The following is a 9605-nucleotide window of genomic DNA, read 5'->3' on the forward strand; positions in this document are numbered from 1 at the left end:
AGGGGCCCCCCACGCGCACTTGGGGCCCACACACAGCTTCCTAATCAAAACCCATCCGCTCGCAGGGTGCTGGTGCATCAGTGTGCTTGCTGTATGGTGTTTACATTGGGAGAGACGGAGCAGAACCACCTCTTTGTCCCATCAGAGATTTGACATTGCCCTCCCCCCCCCACACCCCCCCTGCCAGCCACCCTGCTGTATGTGAGGTTAGCAGCCTGGAACTTCCTTGTATCTACTAACAGCTTGCACAGAATGATGTAAACTTGACAAAGAATGAGGACTTAAACTCTTTAAGTAACTTAATCACAACGATGCATTCAAGTCGGACAAAACAGATAGACCATATCTTTCTGCACTGTGTGAAAGAAGAAGATCTGCATTGAGATTTCAGAGCAGAAGGAGACAAGTTGCAACACTTTAAATCATTTGCACCCATATTGAAGGTGATTTGGTTATTACAATTGATGAATTACTTATTGTGTCAATAGAAAAGTGATATATCAGACATAAAAAACTGCACTGGCAGAAAAAGACGAGCTGTAACCATTTATTTATCGCAAACACTGGAATTCAGCTAACAGCTGAATGAGGTCCACCGTTGTGTTTGCAGTGTGATATAGTTCATTCAGAGTTAAAGACCTTGTTTGTATTATATTGTCTCTAAATAACTGTGTATGTTTGTGGATGAAGGTTTGAATATAACCTTGTGTGTGTTTCAAACAAGTGTTGTTGCGTACTGGTTTGACATCGGATAACTGAGAGTTCATCCTCACAAACTTCATGATGACCTCTGACATATTTTGTATATGAGCCCCAAAAAGTGACTACACCTCCATAAGAGCATCAATACCAAATACCTAATTATACCATATTTAAATGGATACATAAATCAATTTGAAGATTACGGTTACAAAACTGAAATAAAAACATACCCAAACACCCCGAAATACGTCAGCTTTTGGAAATCGGTGAAATTACAGGACAATATGTCAGGTTGCTGTGCTCGCTGAAGTGGGACGCCTATTTATATGTTTTTTCTGTATTCTAGTAATATTGATTCTTCAAACATCAAATCACAATGTGGAGAGTTTGGGAATGTTGCCCTTAAACACTTTCTGGTCAACCAAAAGCACTTGTCGCTCCAGTCTGTCACTACTGTCTTTTTATTCTCTGGAGGCCACTACATCGAGTCGACATTTCGTATTTTTTCAGAAATTAATGGGGAATTAATGATTCCGTTATTCCCCCCGCTGTGCGGGGAAGGGGGGTTCGGGATTCTTTTTTTAATCGCCCAACCTCTAGAAACTGATTGGAGCAGAAAAAATACGCCCAGTCCCCTTCTGCCAGGCCTCACAATGGAGGCGCTGATTTTTTTGATAGGGTTCTATGCTGCCAGGGGGCCAGCTGGAATTAGAAGTGGATTAATAATTTTAAACAAGGCTAAACCGCTTGGACTGTCTGTCTGCTCTTTCCAATGCTTAGCCAAAAGTCCGTCTGCTCCCCGACCACATCAAAACAATCTAAAACACTATATCTTCCTAATGAAGAGGGTTGGGTTTAGTTTTTGGGCTTGAGAGTGCATGAAAACATGCTTATTATTTCATGAGGTTCTCAGTCTGAGAACATGCCAGGATTATCAGGAACATTTTATATCACCAGAACAACATCCATACATGAAGCATTACCCTGTAAAGTGTGTTGCCAAAAGTTGATCAACTTTTTATCGACTCTCCACAGTTTTCCTGCTTTTGATTTAGCAAATCCTGGACCGGCCCTTAATTATTACTTTACTTATAGTTTGTGATGAAATATGTGTTTCGTCATTGCCCATATTTACATGAAAGCTGCATTTCCTGCACCCATTGATGCCCAAACACCTGATCACCTTTTATGAACGGAAACAAACTTCCCATTTCTTGTCAGATGCGTGCTTTGATGTGAGACAGACTGTTGACTGATGTGTGACAGACTGTTGAGTTGGTACAAAGTTAGTCCAGCGGCTGGAAAGCTGAGACCACCAGTATGGTGACCCCAGTCAGGGGAAAGATTAGGTTTAGCACCAGTGGGAGTGTTAAATGGTGAGACGCAGGGATTTGGAGGCTATTTGGAATGATCTAAAAGCAGACGAATTACAAACCGAATTTAGGTATAGTAATGCCAGACAAATCGGGCCCTGCTGCTGGCATCTCTAGCAGAACAGAACCATGTCTCAATAATCCCCATGTAATTGATGTGTGTTGAGTACAAGTGTGTGTCTGTGCATGTGTTACAAGGCCAGACAGAGAGGGAGAGGTTGCAGGTTCATGTGTGCCCATTCTGTGATGATGTGAGCGGGTGTCTTGAGACGGATGATGGAGGAGAAACAGCCCTCAATAATATTACAACTTTGACAAAGCAAGGTGAGAGAGGAGGTTCCTAAAGGGCCCAAATGAGAGCCAGAAAGAGGCCAGACTCGACTGTGCTGTATACAGGTTATTTCCATTTTATAAACAGAATTTTCGATCTAATCTATTTACACTGCTTAATCCTAACAGGACAAATGCACCTACAGAAAGCTAAAGCACAGATCAAGACAGGAATAAAGGGACAACACAGACTATAGCATACATCTTTACCCCCCCTCTTTTAATTCAGTCATTATAAAAATGTTCTGTGAATGTAGCAGGGACATTAGCCCCCTTCTGAGCTATTATCCTGGCTGTCTGGTGTTGCAATTTCACACTCCACTGATTCCGACAAGCAGTAGAGTCTGCATGCCCCAGATTTCACCTTATTTAGGTAATACAGGAAAATCATTCCCAAGACAAGGTAAATTAAACTAGGCACTGGACTGGCACACTGTTGCCAATTTCAACAGAATATGAACAGTATCACACAGTGAGGGGGGAACTCTACCAAATAAACTTGACGGTAAAATGCTGGAAATGAAAATTAAGTTCAAAGATTTCCCTCCACTTCATAAACCTGCAGACTTTGAGTTATTTGACTAAGCACTGATTTTAAAAACGGCTATCTTAAAAACGGCCAAGTAGCCTAAGTTTTGTTAACTTATTAATGTATTTTTAAATGTTGTGCAAATACAAAATAGGTATCTCTTCTTAAGGTTTGAACTTGGTCGTTAAAGTTTGAGCCAATTGCCAAAGTCACGTCTTATAATAATATCAGTTTTAACAACAGCTTCCACCGCCTTCATTTCTAATGCATGAATGACGGCATATTAAATGTAAGTGACAGACAGGCGAGGCTCTACATTATTTATGCTGCGCAAGAATGAAAACAAACTGCCTGCGTAGTACCGTTTCTCAGTATTAAACTGTATCCTGACCCAGACACAGCTTGAATTATATCCCCAGACTTTTGTTTTATTTAAAGGGGAAATCTGTCTAAGTTAGGTTATCTTTATGTGGCTCTTTAATGCATCGGATAATAAAACCATCCCGCTATAACGAATCATTTCAGCAGAAAAAAAAACATTAATAGTTAAGATTAAAGATTTGATATTGGTTTAAATATTGTTTTTGTCCTGGGAAAAGTCGAGTGAATTTCGTTTCTGCCGACGACACACGGGTATTAATTCAATTTATTGAGCAGTTCCTTTTAATGAGAGGGTTTTCCTCACCGTTGCTCCTTAAAGAGTCCCCCTCTATTGAAAACGGGCGCGTTTAAAATGAACTCGGTATTCTTGACTTCATTTCGCCCAAACCTTTTCAAGGACAAGACAAGTGGGTCGGAAATAATTAGACGTGCGCACGTATTCCTTTTCAGTTATTTTGAGTTGTGCATGGCGGTAAGATGAAGAAAACTGCAGTTGGACAATTGAGGCCTGCCTATTCTTTTGGTTTAACTCTGATGCGCTTCATAAATTAACAAGCAAACAAAAAAAAATACAATTGACGTCATTAGGTTTTTACAAATAATATTATTTAAGCTAATACATACAATAATACTATTTCAATTAGTAATACGATTATTGCTAAAATGCTTGATAATGTCATTATTACTATGATTTTTTTTATTTGTATTAACAAAGTCATGTTTTAGTCTTATTAGAATAGTGGTAATTTAATCAGTACATACATTGACCATAAGTTCAAACAGATGTGTGCTGGGAAAATAGAGGATAGAATTTTTAAAAACTGCTTATTTAGGGAAAAAAGCTGAAAGAAAAATGAAAATCACTCATTGAGAGAGCAACAAGTCAAACTCTTCTTTGAACTTTTTGAGGGAGCTGTGGAGGGAGGTTTTGGGTTTCTACAAGGCCTGCTGAGCTTCACTCCCTCCATCAGGAGGGAAATATGTCATTGGTCATCATAGCAGAGGATGGATAGAGTGTCCCAGAGATAAAAATGAAAATATTTTGCTATGTAATTATTTAACAAACAGCAGATAAGTTACATTGTCCAAAGGTCTCCTGAAGGGAAATGTGCAATATATTAAGGAGAGATCTGCCAATCACACGGCCATGAAGAGACTTTGAAAGCACACTTTCATTCTGCTCTTTGTGATATTCTTTCGAATCCAAAACCACTTATTTAAGGTTTTACGTGGCATGCTAAGATGTATTGTACTATTCAGAACTATATGTAAACTAAAAATGGCTCCAAATACGCACCACGCACTTTTGCAATGGTTATGAGAAACAAAGTCCTCTCTTTTGTTACTGGCCCTTGTAGCAGAATTGAAACAGGAAAAGCAATTATTGTAGAGATTGTCCCACAGGCATTGAAAAGCTATCAGCATGAGGGTTGGGATTGGCTTGGGGGACACCTATGGCCCCATGCATTATCCTGGCATGAGGTCGCTTTGGCAATCGCCTGCCAATTTCCACCAGCACCTGGCCTTCCCTACCCCCTCCCTTCACCAGGCCCTCCTACCTGTTTTCTCTTTCTCCTCCTCCTCCCTTTCCAACCCTGCTTGCCTGTTATTGTCCCAAGATGGTGACCATAAATAAAAAAGAATAACTGCCCAATGAGTATGGCACAAAGTTGAAGATGTGCAAATTGTTTCCTACCATGATGGAGGTGATTTCTGATCATTCTCTGGGAGAAAATGTCTTCTCTGTTGGTCCAGTTGAAGAGAGAGCTGTGAAAATACCCCAAAACCACAGAATAATAGCATGTCTAATGCTGTGAAAATATGAGCCGCTGGTATACTGTTAGGGCCAAAAGGCTCAGTGGGAGAGTCGAGTCTAGATTAGTAGAAAAGTGGGAGGAAAATAACTGGTGCTATGTCTAACACTTTTTATTATGGCTGTTGAGAACCTGTATAACACAGATGTTGAATATCACTCTCAGAACCCCCAGCACTCATCCACAAACACTGTCCTTTCCTGTAAGGTTGAGTCATCCAAACACACATTATTACACGATCATCACCCCTCATCCTTGAGTACAGAAAAGGTTAGGGCATTATGTGGAAAATCCAGGCTGCATTGATGGTGTTGTTGTTGTGGTGGATTATAGCTCCTGTTGCTGTTATTTGTCATGCTTCCTTGCTATATAGTGATCCTCACAATGGTGCTTTTGGCCATACAGCAGGAATCACACACATATATAAGTCCCCTAGCATGGAAGTCCGTTTGAAGGATGCTGAAAATGCACAAACTGATACATTTGTTTCAATATAAATTGTTATTTTTTTCTGTTTTTTTTTAAATATATCAGATAAAGGACCTTTCTTTGTGAACAATGAAATGTTGTTTGGAAAAAAATACAATTATTTAAAGAAATCATTTCACAATTAAATGTGTTATCCTCTTAGTGTAACTGAATTTGACTTATGCTTGACATGTATTCTCAAGGTCAAAGCTTCAGTAATTTGAGACCAGCACTGGTGTGACATCCATTTCCAACAGCAAAACCTGTATGTTATTTTTGTTTTTTAACATTATAGTATAATGTATAATATAAGTAAATGTGCAGAGGCATCACTTCCATCCTTTCATTTTTATTTTACATCATGATGAGCAACTGCTCTGCAAGGACTGTGTCTCCAGCAATGTTTTTCACAAGGCAGTTCTTGTTAAAGTTTATCATGCATGCGTGATGAATAATATTTAGTCCCACAGAAGGTGCCAATATAGCACCATGTTACTCTGAATCATCACAGGTCTGTTCATCTTTCAAAACCGATCATCTTTTGGGAAATAATAGCAGCCAGTAATATTAGATGTGTCTATTAGTTACATTTTATTGGCGGGTTGCAAATAGGGAATTGAGAATGTGATGCAGAGGTGGGTAAATAATCATAAACCAAACTTTTAAACATTTTTTGTGCCATACAATTAAGTTTACCGAGAAACTGTCACAATATAAAAGTGACTGCATTTTATTATTACAAAAAGGGTATATGCGTCATCCCACTACCTGCCAGAGAGAGTGATCACAACTTTAAGGAACAAATATATGTCATTGTTTCCATGTTTAAGATGCCAGGAACGCGCGCACGTGCTGAGGCTCTGGAAAGATGAAGCGGATTGTTATTCATAGTGCTCCCTGCCTCATGCATATCCATAACGGATTAAAGATTGCGCAAACATTATGCAACCAGAGCTGGTCTTTTCCCGCGTTGATTGGCATTTCTGGGGCACAAATCGGAATTGTGCAAGAAATATGGGCCACTTGTGTTGTTGTAGTGTCATACTTTTATTTTGGTTAAGGAAAACAATGCTATAGAGGCTTTATTTATGTGTTTCTTGTTCGTTAATGTAGTTTATACATGTATCAACCTGTTCACGTGAATACCTTTGTGGCTATACTTCGGTGTAACGTTTATTTTTATATAAACATGCGCGTAAATTCCATTTCCCTATGTTGCAGTATAGCCGATTTGGAGCTTTACACTATTAATAGCATTGCGCGGGGAAATCACCACAAGAGGCGATGAATGAAGTCTTTAAATAATGGAAAGGCACTCTCCAATTCTAATTCATTGTCTCTGGAAAAGAGGGCATTAACGAGCATTGTTCATTTATTTTTGAAAGGCTGATGAATATGTGAGCACTGCTGTCCGTCGCCTCAGGGGAGCACCGTCCTGTGGGGTGGGGGCTGTCCCGGGACGGGGGCGGCTCTCAGGTGAAAAGTTTGCTTAAACTGCTGAATCACGGCATTCAAGCAATGTCAAACAAAGGCCGTTTTTTGTTTTACTTAGCAGCTTATGTTAAAGCCTAGGTAACAGTTATATGACTTAAATTAAATGTTTGGTTGATTGCAAAGGATACTTATTCTTTAACAATGTTAACCTCAACACAACACCTTGTCCAATAGCCTGCAGTCCAATGATGCATAAAGCTATATTTTCCCTCGGGGAATGCTTGTTATTGCGCCTGGCATACTATGGCACTCAGGGCAGAGCAGCGGTCCATTAAAATGATGTCAATTGCTCATTTGCCATTTTACCACTTCTCAAAAGTGTCGAAAAATATATCTGTCAAAAGACAAACGCGAAGCACAATTGCCGAACATCTGCTTTGCTGAATGAGCGTTTGCCGGAGCCTTCACTCCGGGGACCTATTAGCGTTTATTCCTGCCTGCTCTGATAAGGAATTCATCAAGTTTCTGACACCCAGCCAGATGTTGGGGAATAAGCGATGTCTCCTGTTGGACATCTTACTAATAGTTTGTCTTTCACCCCATCGCAGAAAAATAAATATTACTAGAGAGGTGGGTGGTGTTGTAAATGATGGCCCCTTGGTACTTATTTATGTTTTTATTGTGGACATTTAGCCTTAACATGAATTCGATCTGTTTCCTCTGTTTTACTAAGTTTTCTTGTGTCAGAGTGGGCGCTTAAGCAACTGCACTAATTGAAAACGGCATAGCCTATCATTGTATAATGTTTACCAATTGTACCACTTTCACTCATTTCCTCATCAGCAGAGTTGCCTTCAGGCTATACAGTATACAGTACGGTGGGGTATGTAAATGTCAATTGAAGAATAATTGAAGTCAAAGACAAAGCCATTGTGTTAATCAGTTTGCATCACAAAAGCCATGAAACACGTTAAAGGCACACCGTGGATTAAGGTACTTTGTGAATGCATATTCAACACCCTGCTGGAGGTGAAATAAGCATCGATAATTGGCGAGCATCAACTTCCGCGCAAATGGAAGCCCTCGTTTAAGTAATTATCAGATAGGCCTATGTTAGCTCTTCTGCAATCATTTGTGTATCAAGCGATATTTTTCCCCTTATGATGTTACCAATCCATCTAACATCAATCTGATTGTTATGTAAGTGACACAAAATACCCGACGAGGCTCAATGTCTTGATTGAATATAGAAACTGCTATACATATCCAGTAATCCACTATGTTAACTTGTTCTGTTGCCATATGTGGAAAGATAAACCCTGCATTTCACACACATTCTCAGATTAATTCATGATGATTCAGTTTTGGCAGCATGGATCGTTTCTATTTTGAGCATTGATGGCAGGAAATCAGAACATCCTTGCAGACAGCTGATGCGTAAGGCCCTTCCCATTTCTAATATAAGATTCACGGCCAAGTGCTCTGCAGAAGTGCCCTTGAGCAAGACCTATGCACCCTGCAGTTGCCTTCAGTGTGAAGCTTTACTTGTGCCATCAAGCCTTAAAGGATTAAAAGCACATTGCATGTGCAGATAAAATGTATACACAGTCAAATGAGATAAGGTCTGTGCATGTTGTGTCCAATAATGACCAGATTATTAATGAGTGATAAATTAGCCACTGTGTTTATTAAGATCACATCCTCGGTTGCGTGACAAAAGGCGTTGGGGACCTGCTCGTGCCGGTTTATCCTCTTAGAGCGCGCTCACCCGCTTAGCCAACAACTACCCTGCGACTGTGGAAGTTAGATGAGTTTGGGTTGACCAATCAATCCGATATCAAACTTCAGCGACACGCTAGCCAGGAGTACAACTCAGTGTTTGTTTCCTGCAGAACACAAACCCCCCCACTCCCCCCAGCAGCCTCCGCTCCCTTCCTCCTTCGGATCCTACCAGCAGCAGATCCTAGGCAGAGAGAGAGAGAGACAGAGAGAGAGAGAGAGAGAGAGAGAGAGAGAGAGATTAAAGCTATTGCACGCTGCCAGCTGCCATCCTCCGCGTCCACACACCGCAGCAATCCATAAAATAACTTGAGATGAATGGGCGCTAACGTTATGCAGAGCCAGTTGTAGTCTGCTGCACGGGGGCATTGCTGTGATACAGCAGCCAGTCTTTACACAACTGCATCCACGTGACCGTCACTGCTTTCTAATCCATTGAGAATCCAGCAGAAAGGGAGCCTTTCATGTTTTTTTTCTTTCTCTTCATGGATTGAATCCTGCCCTGGTTTCTCAAATAACGTGGAAACGATGACTTGTAGCCTATTGGGTGTCAGCATAAAGCTCATGCATGGGAAATAACACATCGAGTATTCTAAATCTCAAAACAATGTTCAATCTGATCCACCCGGTTGACTATTCACTAATAACATACATTTGTGCAAATGACTTGAGCACATGATGCACATTTAAATGTAAAAAATGTATGCAATTGTAATAATTTGCGTGTATTCCGAATTGAGGTCACGTCATGCAGGTCAAAGTGCAGCCACCTTTCGTTTTAGCACATCCAAGATG

The sequence above is a fragment of the Notothenia coriiceps genome, unplaced genomic scaffold (genome assembly GCF_000735185.1).
Source record: "Notothenia coriiceps isolate Sejong01 unplaced genomic scaffold, NC01 NC01_scaffold00028133, whole genome shotgun sequence".
In the NCBI taxonomy this organism is placed as follows: Eukaryota; Metazoa; Chordata; class Actinopteri; order Perciformes; family Nototheniidae; genus Notothenia; species Notothenia coriiceps.